Here is a 13,714-nt window from a genome sequence, read left to right as displayed (position 1 = left end):
GTATGATCAAATGAAAAACCACAAAACAACATTTTTGAAGCAAATTTGAAGACATTCACACATATCTCTAATATCACTAGCACGCTTTAATGATTAACCCCCAGGTGTGGGTTCATTTGCATGGCCATGCCCGGTGTGTCAATATTTTAAGCTGAAACATTGTGGACCATGTCCACTAAGTGGTGCTGAGCTGGAATGCATTTTACAGCATTATGTCCATTTCTAATGAATAGACTATAAGATGCCTTACAACTTGGCGTTGCTTAGTACAGGGATTCACAACTCAAGTCCTCAAGACCTCCCAACAGGTTAGGTTTTCAGGATATCCCAGCTCCAGCACAGATGGCTCAATCAGTCCCTTCAGCACAGGTGGCTCAATCTGTCCCTGCTTCAGCACAAGTGACTCCATCAGTCCCTGCTTCAGCACAGGTAGCTGAATCACCTCTTGGGGGGTCTTGAGGATGGGAGTTGAGAACCCCTCTGTTAGTAGATATGTGTGCAAGACTGAGGATGACTTCATGTGTGAAACGTTGATGCATGTAAGTGTTTTTTTGTCTTTACAAACCTTATTTCTCTTCGTACAAAGTGGCTTTGCATTCCAAGACAAGCAGATGTAAGAATTCAACGTTCGATTAGTTTGTTATCTTTTTGGGGTAGGGTGGATATTTTTTTGCATATTTTTATTGAAATGGACAAACATTTAGAAAAACAAGCACATTTTTGCAAAGTTTGAAATATTAAAAAGTTCAACCCAGTTTAAAATGTTTATTGTGCACTTTTTCCATCATTGAAAAAAAAAAAAAAAAAGAGTTAATCAGTTACTATCTATGCATTTATGCAAAAATTATAAACCGGTCTAGGCTGGGAGCAGATACTGCAACTTCCTTATCTGATAGAAAGGAAACATACATTGTATTATTTTTAAAGCAGGATGTCCGCATCAGAGACTTATTACAGGAACAAAGGGAAATAAACCGGTTTATTAAGTTATTTAAAGCACAAAATGTATAAAGATTTAGCTAAAACTACGGACTGGAATGACAACAGCTTTCCCAGGGTCCAGTAATAGTTTACACCGGGGCTCTGGGTTGTTAAGCAGGGGTGAGGTGTCCACTCCCCCCAACCCACCTGTTTGGTGACCCTAGGATTCCCCCGTCTCTCAAACATTCTCCCTCGTTCTCTCTCACAGACACTCTCTCTCACACACACTCCCCCCTCTCTCTTAACCACTCCCTCTTTCTCACTCTCACAGACTCCCCACTCTCACTCTTTCCCCGTCTCCACCTTATTTCACTCAGTCCCCTCTCTTTCACTCTCACCCCTCTCTCTTTCACTCTTACCTCATCTCTCTCTTTCAGTCTCACCCCCTCTTTCACTCCACCCTTTCTCATTCTAACACACTCCCCTTCTCCCACCCCTCACTCTTTTTTCCATCCCGCTTCTTTCAATCACTCTCCAATCTCTATTTCACTCTCACCCCTTCTCTCTCACTCTCCCTCTCTGTCACCCTGTCACCACAGCTGTATCTTTCATTCTCCCTCTCTCTTTCACCTCTCTCTCTCTTTCACCTTTCTCTCTTTCACCTCTCTCTCTCTTTCACACCTCTCTTTCACCTCTCTCTCTCACCTTGCTCTCCCTCCCCTTCTGTAACTCTCACCCCTGCCCTCTGTTATGTCCCTCCTCCTCACCACTCTCTCACCCCCTCCTGTTCCTCACACCAGCTCCTCCTCCTCTCACCCGGGTAGCCACACTGGCGGCTGGCAGAGGATGTTAGGCCTTACTTCCGGTGGTAACTAACTTCTGGGTCCGTACTGCCCATCCACATGTTTTTAGAACCACAACCAAAACCCCAAGGAAAGTACCCACTCTTAGTACTGTATCTATAAATCAAATAAAAACCGGTCTAGGCTGGGACCAGATACTACAACTTCATGTTTAATGGAACCGATAGAGACAATGCATTATTTTTAAAAATAGGATGTCCGTCTCAGGGACTTTTAGGAACTGAGAGAAAGAACCGGGTTATAAGCTAATTAAAGCACAAATTATATAAAGATCTAGTTAAAACTATGGACAGGGACTCCGACTGCTTTTACCGGGGGCCAGGACTTGAGTTTCCACCGGGGGCCGGGTTGTTGAGTGGGGGGAGGTGTACACAACCCCCTTTCGGCGGCCCTGCAATTCCCCTCCTCTTTCAAACACTCCCCCACTCTCAAACATGCACACTCCCCTCTTTCTCACTCTCACCCCCCCTCAGACTGATCCTCTCTCTCCCCATCTCCCCTTTATTTCTCTCACACACCCCTCTCTGTGTGAAACAAATCCCATTATATATATATATATATATATAACAGAAAAAAAGAGAAAAAGAAGAGCGCCCGTTCCTCGTGTGTTACCAAAGTATAAAAGGTTTCATAAAAACGAACTTAGACAAATGCAAACTCACAATTTTGCCAAAGCATAAAAGCATGGTATGAGTAAAATCTCACGCGCCAACGTGGGAGGAGATACCGCCGTCCATCTGTTCCATTACGTGGTACAGTTTCCTGGAACTCACTACCGGTGTCACCGCATTAGGTTCCTCCAGCAACCCGAGTGAGCAGATAGTAGGCACCTCGTGTAGCATGTTCCTAGTGTCCAGAGGCAATCTCGATCAGTACTCGGCACAGACTCCTCCTGCGTCAGTCCGATGGCTCTCAGTCAGCCACCGTAGTTAGATCACACCAAGTGACCCTACGCATTTCTTCCGTAACCGGATTTCATCAGTTCCCCTGGAACGTGCTACACGAGGTGCCTACTATCTGCTCACTCGGGTTGCTGGAGGAACCTAATGCGGTGATACCGGAAGTGAGTTCCAGGAAACTGTACCACGTAATGGAACAGATGGACGGCAGTATCTCCTCCCATGTTGGCACGTGAGATTTTACTCATACCACGCTTTTATGCTTTGGCAAAATTGTGAGTTTGCATTTGTCTAAGTTCGTTTTTATTAAACCTTTTATACTTTGTTACACACAAGGATCGGGCGCTCTTCTTTTTCTCTTTTTTTCTGTTAGATACACTTTGGGAGGTTGTTGACCCCAGAAGAAAGGCTGCCAGCATCCAACAGTTGTTCATAAAGGTTTTTTATTTCATATGGACTCATTGTGATCCATCACACGGACTTGTGACCATATATTACTCATGACATCATTGCCTTTTTTTTAGATATTAGATTTATTTTATTTTCACAGTTCAATTGCGTATTTTAAGGTAATGATTTTTTGTTAGTTATTATTATTTTCTTTCAATATATTAAGTATTGTTTTATAGCCACTGCATAACAATAGACAGTTTATATTGTGATTTTTTATTTAGATTCTTTAGGAAATTCTAGATTTATTGTTCTAATTGTATTTTGATCCATTCATTGGGATGTTATCCTTGATTCACCTCATAGGCGCTGTCCACATATTTCTTTTTCATTGGGTATAATATATATATATATCCAATAAAGAATATAACTTGTGAGCACATTCAGATGTCTTACACACATCTTCAACCCTGCTTTTCACCATTATCACCTAGCATACAGTGCTTCCACTGCAGCAAGGGATTCATGGAAATTACATGCAAATGGGCACACAATGTGTCACATTTTGCCTGAAATCCATATTACATGGAATCCCTATAAGCAAATGCTCTACTGTTCACACAGCTTTAAAGCACAGCATGGGATTAGATGCAAAGCAAGTCAAACCACTCACAGACAGCTGTTTCAACCTTTATGGGTCTCATCAGTGTGAGGTTGGTTGAACTGGATTTGCAATATTTCTCGGCTGGGTAGGTTTACCATACACATTTTAAGTTATGGTGGGTGAAAAAGGCAACAAAAAAATCTCCACCGTTGGCATTTAGCCAATAAAGAATATCACTTGTGAGCACATTGGCTATATGCTAACGGTGAAGGTTCTTTGTCGCCTTTTCACTTTTTCCAAGAGAAACAAAATGCGTAGGGTTAATTGTTCAGATATCACTCTATGCCAAGTTTGATTATCGCACATTTGCTAGTGCTGATATGTCAGTGTATTAGCAACGTAGCAGAATTCAGCTACGGGACCCCAAACAGCTGATGGAATTCCCCACTGCCACTGGACGTCACTGAGGCGGGGACAGGAGAAGAACAGCCGCCAGATTTTGACTCCAGGAGTCTAGCAGCCGTATAGGACGTATAAGTGTGAAAAGGGAGATGCAGCTTCTCTACATCTGATTGGCCACAATGCTGATTTAAACTGCTACCCTGTAGCTTTCATCTGTTGCGCAAATACACCTTTTATACAGTACTTCACCATATGTGGTTCTTTTCTGTTATTTACAGGACTATACTCCGCTGGGATCCATATACTATTGAGGACTTTCTTAGCCAACTGCTATATTTATACCATATTATTCATCTACACTGACTGTTGCGCCTTCTGTCTATTTTGTCTTGGTTCTATATATCTTGATCTTTGTGTAAGGTCTGAAACAGTGTGGCTGCACTCTAGGTTTATACACTCTATTGTTATATCTGCGCACCAATTTTTTCCTTCTTTGAGATATGCACACACTGTGTGTATGTATATATATATATATATATATATATATATATATATATATATATATATATATATATATAGGCATGAGTAGGATTTTGTTACAATCCACACCATCCCATGTGCCCCACTCCCTTAAAATGGCCACACTCATTGTGAGGATCGATCAGGGACGTACGGCAGGGGGTGCTATAGGGCAGGGGGGCGCAAACTTTTTTCCCTGTGTCCCCCTGCCGGCGGTCCCCTCCCTCCCGCACCCGCTCTCCAACCCCCACTTATCTGCTCTCCGGCGTCATGATGTCACGTCGCCATAGCAACGTGACGTCACATCGCCGCGTTGCCATGGCGACGCAGGAAGGAAGCCGCCGGAGCCAAGATAAGTAGGTTTACAGAGGCCCTGCAGCTCCCCCGGCACTTAATTTAAGTGCCTTCGGGAAGCGCGTGGGGCCCTTGTAAACCTTGCGCCCCCCACCGGCAGTCTCGCGCTCCCCCTGGCGGTTGTGCCCCCAGTTTGCGCACCACTGCTATAGGGCGAGTGATCTAGCAACTTCTATTACCTTGCCCATTTCTGACCGTATGACTAGGGACAATATTGTGCATATCACACAAATTACCAAAATTACTCCAAAACCTCAGCAGTGCCTCCAATGTAACCCCTCTATTTATAGCTCCCAGGCTGATTCCTGTTGCTGAGGTGGTAGCCCAAGTCTTTATGTCTAAGTGATATGCCACCTGTGGCTAGTGGTCAGACAACGGAAAGCAAACACAATGTGGGGGTGATATAACAGATTTTATGTATGTTAAATAGATACTTGGGAACCTCGTGATCCCTAACAAGAGGATCACCACAGTCACATAAATGCACATCAACATAACACTACACTTAAGAGCTGCACAGGTATAATTCAGTGTCAATGATGATACAGCCACCCAATCCTGGGTATCTAGGCCTGTGTGATGGTGCCGGACACCGTTGGAGCTCTTTAATACAACAGTGTAGTAGGCCTGTACTTCGCAAAAGACTTCGATATCACTTTAACTGCAACCGTTGAGGGTCCCCTCTGATAGTGATCGCTACTATGTCCGGTTTCTCAACGATGATCTGCTGGGCCTCGCTGCACGCGGTTTTGCTCTGCCACCAGTCAGTGTCCGCTCTCTTTAAGTGGTACACAGACTGGCCCTGGGTAACTCTTGCTCGAGCCTGAAGTCCTTCAGGTTTGTGCAGATCTGACTCCACGTTTCCTGCCCACCCCTGTTAGAGGCTCCTCTCTACTAAGTCCTGCCTCTTACACAGCCTTAGTCATTGGTTCAGTCTATATCCATACAAGTCACATGTTCAAGGAACACTAGAGAGGAACCTTACAGGGGGCAGTGTGAATGCGTCAATTACATCATACAGAGGTTTACAAATGTGACCTAGTGCCCCTGGCTATACTTTTCTTTGGCCTCAACACTATAAGTTCTGACAGAAACAGGCAGTGTTGGAGTTAAACTTCTGCACAGGGCCTAGCTTGCAGTTGCAGCCTGGATAGCTAAATTGTTACCATGTCCAGGTGCAGCCCTTCTGGCAGTTTGGAGTGTCATGCCTGGGGAGGGTACTGATGGGTCACATGCAGATGGTGTGATGCCTGTCAGTACCTATATCTGCCCTGTGGGGGAGGGTTACAAACCCCTCCTCTGGGTATAAATGCTGGCAGCCACCAAATTGTGTGGGTTCTGTCATCCCTCCCCCTGTGGAGTGGGAGAGCTTCCACTTTGCCTCATCAGGGGGTAAGGGGGTTAAGGAGGGGCTCTTGGGGCCTCAAGCCCCCTTGAGTCTGCTCCAGGGACTATGAAGGAAATGGAAAAGGATTGGAGGTTGCCAATAAAAAACGGTTGTACCTTCACTGGACTGTCTGTGTCAGTGTGTGAGGAGTGTCTGGGAGAACAGCCATTGTCTGTGAAAGAGGCTCTACAGTCTGGAGCCGTTGCACCATGAAACAAAAGCTGAAGCCTGCTCTGTTGACACTCCCCAGCACCATCGGCAGAGACTCAACCTCCTGGAACCAGCAGGTATGCACCACATCACCCCTCAAACTACCAAATCTCCATTTAGAGGGGTGTGGGGGGGGGGGGAGGTGTTACACACATGTGAACTGAGAAGTGGACAATGAAGGAGAGATGAGGATATATGAATAATGAGGATCGTAGAAAGAAAAGTGTAGTTTGGAAAGATGTGAGGTTAGAGCAAATATGAATAGTACAGGAGGCATGGCAGTGGTGCAAGTTTAATGTTGAGAAGTGAGTGAGGGCTGGGCACTGAAAATGGAGTTAGGATAAGGGCAAAGTGCAAGATGCGAGAAACACAATTTATGAATAATGGTGCTCCAGAGTGAAGTGCTGTGTCCTCTTGAGTCTTTGATAGAATTTGTCCTCCTTTCCAGCGCAGTTCAATTCCAGAATCCAGGGCCAGTAGGTGTACAGTTGTCAACTTCTTGTACCATTTCGGTTAAAGTCCACATTGTATGCACTTAAAAATGGGCTACTATGTTAGCTATTCAGTTTAATCCAGTTTTCAGAACAACAGATGTTAATTGTAAAGGTAGGATATTTAACACAGTGCATACCGGAGACAAGAAAGATGAAGTCAGTAAGTGTCTAGAAGATGAGTTCTCTAGCATTCCCTGTAAAACTCTAACTCCACTTAAAAATGGGTTACTAAACATGGGATGTTGCAACCCTTGTCCAAGTATTGTGTAAGATTGTATAGCACAATATACCAGATTGCTTAGCAGAACCTGTATTTCTACATTGGATGATTTCAAGTACAGGATTGGGTAAGAGTGGCAAATTAGACAATGATCGGCACTCCTGTCACTAAAGGATTATAGGATACATTTTGTCAGATTTGCTCAACTTTGCCTTCCAAACTTCCAGGAAGGCCATGTATACCCCAGAGAATACCCCTTTCAAATTCCAAAATGGGATATCTGTCGTCCATATAAATATCTGTAGCCTGTTGCTCATGATGGATGAATTAAGGGCATGGTGCTTTATGCATAAGCCCAAAGCCAACATTCTCACAGAAACATGGCTAACTCCCAAAACCCTAGATGCAAATATCGCCATTCAAGGATACTCCATTTCTAGGAAAGGCAGGTCAAAGAGAGGCGAAAGGGTGTAGTTTTATATTGAAGAGGCCTAACAATTTACACTGCTAAATTGCTCCCCAAGCCCACCCTCTTTTGAAATCCAAGTTGGTAAAATTCAAAGTCCATTCTTATTGCTGGCATCTACCGCCCCCCTAAAAGACCCACTACAATCTCTGACAGATATCACTCAGGTTTTTGGCTCAATTTCCTCTCTGAATGGGAAGTGTGAGCTGTTAGTTCTTAGGGATTTTAACTACTAATGGCTTAACCCTAAAAACACGCCAAGTAGCACTCCTTTTGACACAAATATATTGTTACGCTTGCGCTACCCACGAGCAAGACAGGACCCCAGCCTGGCAGGCGGATTGTCAACGTAGCTGGGTCTGGGTTGGAGAGAGTGGGTTGGTCCAGATACTTGCCAAGGTCTTGGGATGGAAAGGTCAGAATAGAAAAAGTCAGTTAAGCCGTGGTCAAAATCGTAGAAGTCCGTATTGCCATTGTCTGGGTTGGAGAGGTACACAGAGTCGAGGGTAAGCCGGGGTCGATGTCCAGAGGGGGTTCAGTAGTCAAGCCGGGTCGGTACACGTAGAATCCAAAAACTGCAAGAGAAAGCGAGATAGGAGCAAGGCACAACAGACGCAGGAGCACAAGGCTGCAACAAGTTATGCTCAGCAATGACTCTGAGCATGAGCAGGGTATTTAACAGGAACAGGAACCAATAGCCAAGGAGGCGGAGCAGAGGCATGGCCTCTGTGCAGGCTAGGATAGGCTGTAGGAGACAAGTGGGCATTAGGAGATCTTGCCACGCAGCTGGGGAGGGGTGCACAGCGTCACGTGAGCGTGCCGCGTGGCACATCCGAGGGGGCAGAGCTAAGCTCAGTGGCAGCATAGAAAAGCTGCGCGTGTGCACGCACTCTGTAAGCAGAGCGGGGGAGCACGCACGTGCTGGTGCCAGAGCGGAGGTCTGTGCGGAGACAGGTAAGGAGGGAACACGTCGCAAAGGTCATGTTCCCCGATGTATGTATGTTTTGGGGTTTCTTGAGCTTGCTGGGATTCTGTGTGTTTAGTAACTTTTTCCAGCTGGTCTTAGCTGTTTGGAGGCTAGTGGCCCCTCCCCACTGTCCAAGTTAGCAGGTCTTTTTCATGTTGCTGGGTTTGGACAGATCTAATGTGATCATTCTCCCTCCAATGTAATCATTCTCCCTTCTAATAAGGAGAATTTTAATCAGGTAGTGTTAGTACCTGCAAATTTGGTTGTGCCTTGATGTGGCTTGCTGGCTTATAACGCTTAAGCCAAAGGGTTTAACTAAATGACCCTTTTTCAAGAGAATATATAGGTATTGCACTGTTATTTTTGTCATATTGTAGCTTTGGGCTTTTCTGTCTGTTGTTGTATACATTTGGCCACGCCCAGTAGCACTTCTTTTGACACATATACATATATATTATGTGGTATGTTTTGGGGTTTCTTGAGCTTGCTAGGATTCTGTGTGTTATTAAACCTAAAAACAACAAAATCCAGTCACAACTTAAGTCACTAAACCTAACCCAACTAATTAACCAACCCACACGGACACACCTAAAATCTCTCAACCATTCATTGTTAGACTGGATTCTATCCTCTCGTCCCAACAGAATCCAATCCTCTGGCATCCTACCTGACCATGCATTAGTGTACAGTGTAAGGAAAACTAGACCACCCAAATCAAGCCCTAAAGTTCTACTCACTAGAACGTTTAAAAACTTTTACCCACAACAGTTTCTGGTTGATCTTACCAACTGCCTTTGGTACAGAATCAACTTAATACCTGACCCTGATTCTGCACTTGATTATTTCCAAACAGAGTTCTTAAAACTCTGTGATACCCATGCTCCGCTACGCAGAATAAAAGTACGGGGGGCCCACCTTCCATGGGATACAACTTACCTTATAGCGCTCTACAATTCTAGGGATGCCTTGTTGAAAAGCTACAAAGTAACTGGCACTACGTAGGATATTAATAACTACCGATGCCTGTGGAATACATGCACAAGACAAACAAGACTAGCAAAAGCCCAATATTACTCTGATAATTGTCACCAGAATACATCAACTTCTTGAAGGTCATAAGCAATATATTCTAGCCTTGTAGCCATAAACAATCATCTAATATCATTAAGGATGATATTACTCTGACAAATCCCCCTGACATTGCAAACACATTCAATTAATACTTTGTGGGGTGTGCTACTTCCCTATTCACAAAGCGCAACCCGAACCACAAACATGAAGCTCAGTCTGGGAAAATACCTATTTTACCTTCCCTCTCCCAACAGTGCGTACAATTTTCCATTTGTCCCAGTATCTGGAGAGGAGATTGCACAAGCGGTCCTCAAATAAAAACTAAGCAACCAATGTGGACCTGACCTACTGCAATCAAAGCTCCTAAGACTTGGTGCCCCAGCCACTGCCATATCGCTTGCTTCCCTTATCAACTCTATTCTGTCTGTAGGCCATATCCCTAAGATCTGAAAAACTACCAGAGTTGTCCCAATCTTCAAAAGTGGGGACAAAAACACTGTTTAAAACTGAAGGCAAATCTCTCTTCTCCAAATACTTTCCAAAGTCATGGAAAATGTGTCCACTCCCAATTAAGCGATTACTATACCCAAAGTCACCTTAGCAAACTAGATACCCTCTACAACTCAATATGCCACTTTGCCCTCCAATGTACACTGGCGACACACTTTATTGAAGTGTGGCCAGTTCCGCAAGCCGGGAGATTTCCCGGCTTGCAAGTGGCATCCCCTCGGCGTGCCGCGCGTCACCGATGCGCGGTCACGCGTCATCGGGTACCTGCGCCCCCTGCACGCGCGTCCAGGGCTCCCCGAGGGAGCCCTGGTGTCCCGCGATGTGGGGGACGGCGGCAGGGGGTTCTGGGGGACCCGGCGGACCCGGAGAGGAGAGGGGGAAGCCGCAATCGGCGGGCCTCTCCTCCGCTGCTTCGGCGCGCGCCCGGCACCCTCCGGCGCGCGCCAGGTAACTGCTGCGGCCGAGAACGGGCAAATGCTCGAATAAACTCGGCCGCAGCAGTAACTACAATACACATCACTGCGATATGTTCAAAGAACTAGGTTTTCCATCACTTGAGTCTAGGTGCAAAGTTCATCTTTCCTGTCTTGCCTTCAAATACTTTCTGGGCAAGCTACCCATCTATCTAAACAAGCTCCTCACCCCTACCACACGCAGCACTTATCATCTGAGATCTGACTCCAAAAGACAGCTCACAGTGACAAGGTTCAACAAATAATCCATCTGTGGATTATTCTCTTACCGTGCACCTCATAACTAGAACAATGTACCTGAGACTCTAAAATCCACCACCAGTATAAGCTCTTTCAAAACTAAAGCTGTCTCACATTTTAACCTGGTCTGTAACTGTTACATATGTCTATAACATACATTATCTTTAACTGTTTGTGCAATGTCTTTATATATAATGTATAACCCTGCTCACTTAATGTAACCATGTATTTGTCATAATAACTCTGTGCCCAGGACATTCTTGAAAACGAGAGGTAACTCTCAAAGTATTACTTCCTGGTAAAACATTTGATAAATAAATATATGTATGTATATGTTTAGTTATATAGCGCCAACAACATACGCAGCGCTTAACAAAAGACATAAGGCAAAGGGAACCCCTGTCCCAAAGAGCTAGCAATCTAAGTGTGTCAACCTCCAATATTCAGATAACTGAGATGTGACACTGACCACCAAATGCTATTTCAATGACAAAGTACAGACTTCAAAAATCGAGGGAAACTCACCTTATAAACTCACGTCTATGAAACCACTATGGAGAAAACGAGAGACTGACCCCAAATGAGTGAGCGTATTTAAGATCTATGAGACCACTTGAGACGGGCAGAGTATTCTCGCACACATGTGAAACTGGTGAATTTTGGATATTGTCGACTTACAAATCTCGCAAAAGAGTTGCATACTTTCTCCAAAGCTCACCAAACACAGAGACTAACTTTAAACGTGGCAATATTTTAGTGAAAATTACAAAAAATAAGTCCCCCTCCCGCAAGTGTCTCAATATTGCATGACTTTCATAATACTTCTGATAAAAATCAGCAATGTTTGTCTATTTTGAATTAGGTAAAAAAAAGAAAAGTTTGATTTGACGAGGGTGCGGATATCATAAAATAATTCACAAAAACTTTTCGACTTCACGTGAACTGCTCAATATATTGTCACAAATATCCCCAAAATGAACAAGGACAACATCACACATCCCTGGAGATCACATAATCTAAGAATGCTTGAGATTTCGATTGTAAACTCTCCAGGGCAGGGATTTCCTTTCCGATTGTATGATTTTGTTTGTTGCACGTATTGCATTATAATTTCCTGTACTGTCTCTTTTGTAAAGCACTGAGTACATTGTGGGCACTATATAAATAAAGATATACATACAAACAAAAACCATTGTCCAAATGAATGACTCTCGACATAGCTACATTGTAGATGAGGTTGAAAAAAGACATATGTCAATCAAGTTCCACCTATGCTACGACATACTTTATCCTATAGTTGTACTTACAGTATATTGATCCAGAGGAAGGCAAACAAAAAACCCCAGTGACATATCATCCAATGATATCTCATAAGGGGAAAAATAAATTCCTTCCTGTCTCCAAATATTGGCAATCAGATTACTACCTGGTTCTTTACCCATTAGATGTAAGAGCATTATTAACTTATTATAAAGTTATCTGTTATTTAGCCACTAGAGGTCTCTATTTACAGCAAATAAATATACCTTTAATAGCAGAACACTTCCACTCTCTGGTTGCCAGTTCAATGTGCCTTGTGCACAAAAACGAGCACAGCTGAGACACCTGGGAAATATGCTGTCATGATAATGTCATGAGATATTATGTATTTTAATCTGGTGCTTCAGGGGTTAATGAGCTACAATTGGTTTAAAAATACAATATGCTGGGGGGAAGGGGTGGCTAACCACTGAGCTGAACAGACGTGCAGCTCCGGAGCTCCGGACCCCAGAGCTCATTAAAAGTATTAAAACCATATTTAACATTTGAAAAACAGCCTCAATAGTGACAGAGCACCGGGAGGAAGCGGTGGCCCTCCCGGGAGACAAAGATCCCCCGAAAAATAGGGGTATTCAGCTAATTGATACCGGAGGAGAGCCGGACCCAGCAAAACAAAATGAGGCCGACTCGCGCCTGAAAAGGAAGAAGTAGACATCCATAAACAGCGGGCCCGGCACTGTAACAACTGTTCCTAGACCGGGGGCGAAGGCTGCAACTCACCGTGGACAGGCGTGGATGCGAAGAGACCGATCGCGAGGGCCGCGCTGCCAAGAGAAGACGGGAGGCGGCCATATCACAGCCGGGACTACCAGCACAAACACGGCCACAGAAACAAAATGGCCGCCATATACCAAAACTATAAAAGGCAGCAAAAATACATTGAAAAGGAGGCGGATAAAGAGGTGGGTAGACCTGCGGAGGTGGTGATATGCGTTGACCTGCCCACTGGGACCCAAGGGGGAGGCGGGGAAGAGAAGAGACAGCAAGTGAGAGCCCCTAAAATTAGTGCTCAAAATGGCGGTTGTAAACCATTAAGACACGACCGCTGAGCCGAAACCCACGAGGAGAGCACTGACGCGAAGAGGACCGTGTGCCCCTCTCAATAGCAGACCTGATGCAGAACCGTGAGGGGGGCCCCCGCATGCAGGGATTGCAGCCTGCTTCAATGAGCGGAGGCTTCTTGCCCTGCTTTACCCCCTGAATAAGATGTCCACCGTCGTTCAGTAAGGGGAGAAGGGGTCAGAAGAAATTCAACCTGCCTGTGGGTCTGATCACTGGGTGGCTGGTACGCGCGGGCCTGCATCTTCACAGGCTGATTGATCGCAGGAGAGGAGCGCTGGCTGGAGTGTCCTCCTCTGGTGAGAGAAGAAATAGAAACTGAGTGCCCATACAGCAGTATTTAAA

The sequence above is a fragment of the Ascaphus truei genome, chromosome 6 (genome assembly GCF_040206685.1).
Source record: "Ascaphus truei isolate aAscTru1 chromosome 6, aAscTru1.hap1, whole genome shotgun sequence".
NCBI classification, from domain to species: domain Eukaryota; kingdom Metazoa; phylum Chordata; class Amphibia; order Anura; family Ascaphidae; genus Ascaphus; species Ascaphus truei.
This window is presented reverse-complemented; position numbering follows the sequence as displayed.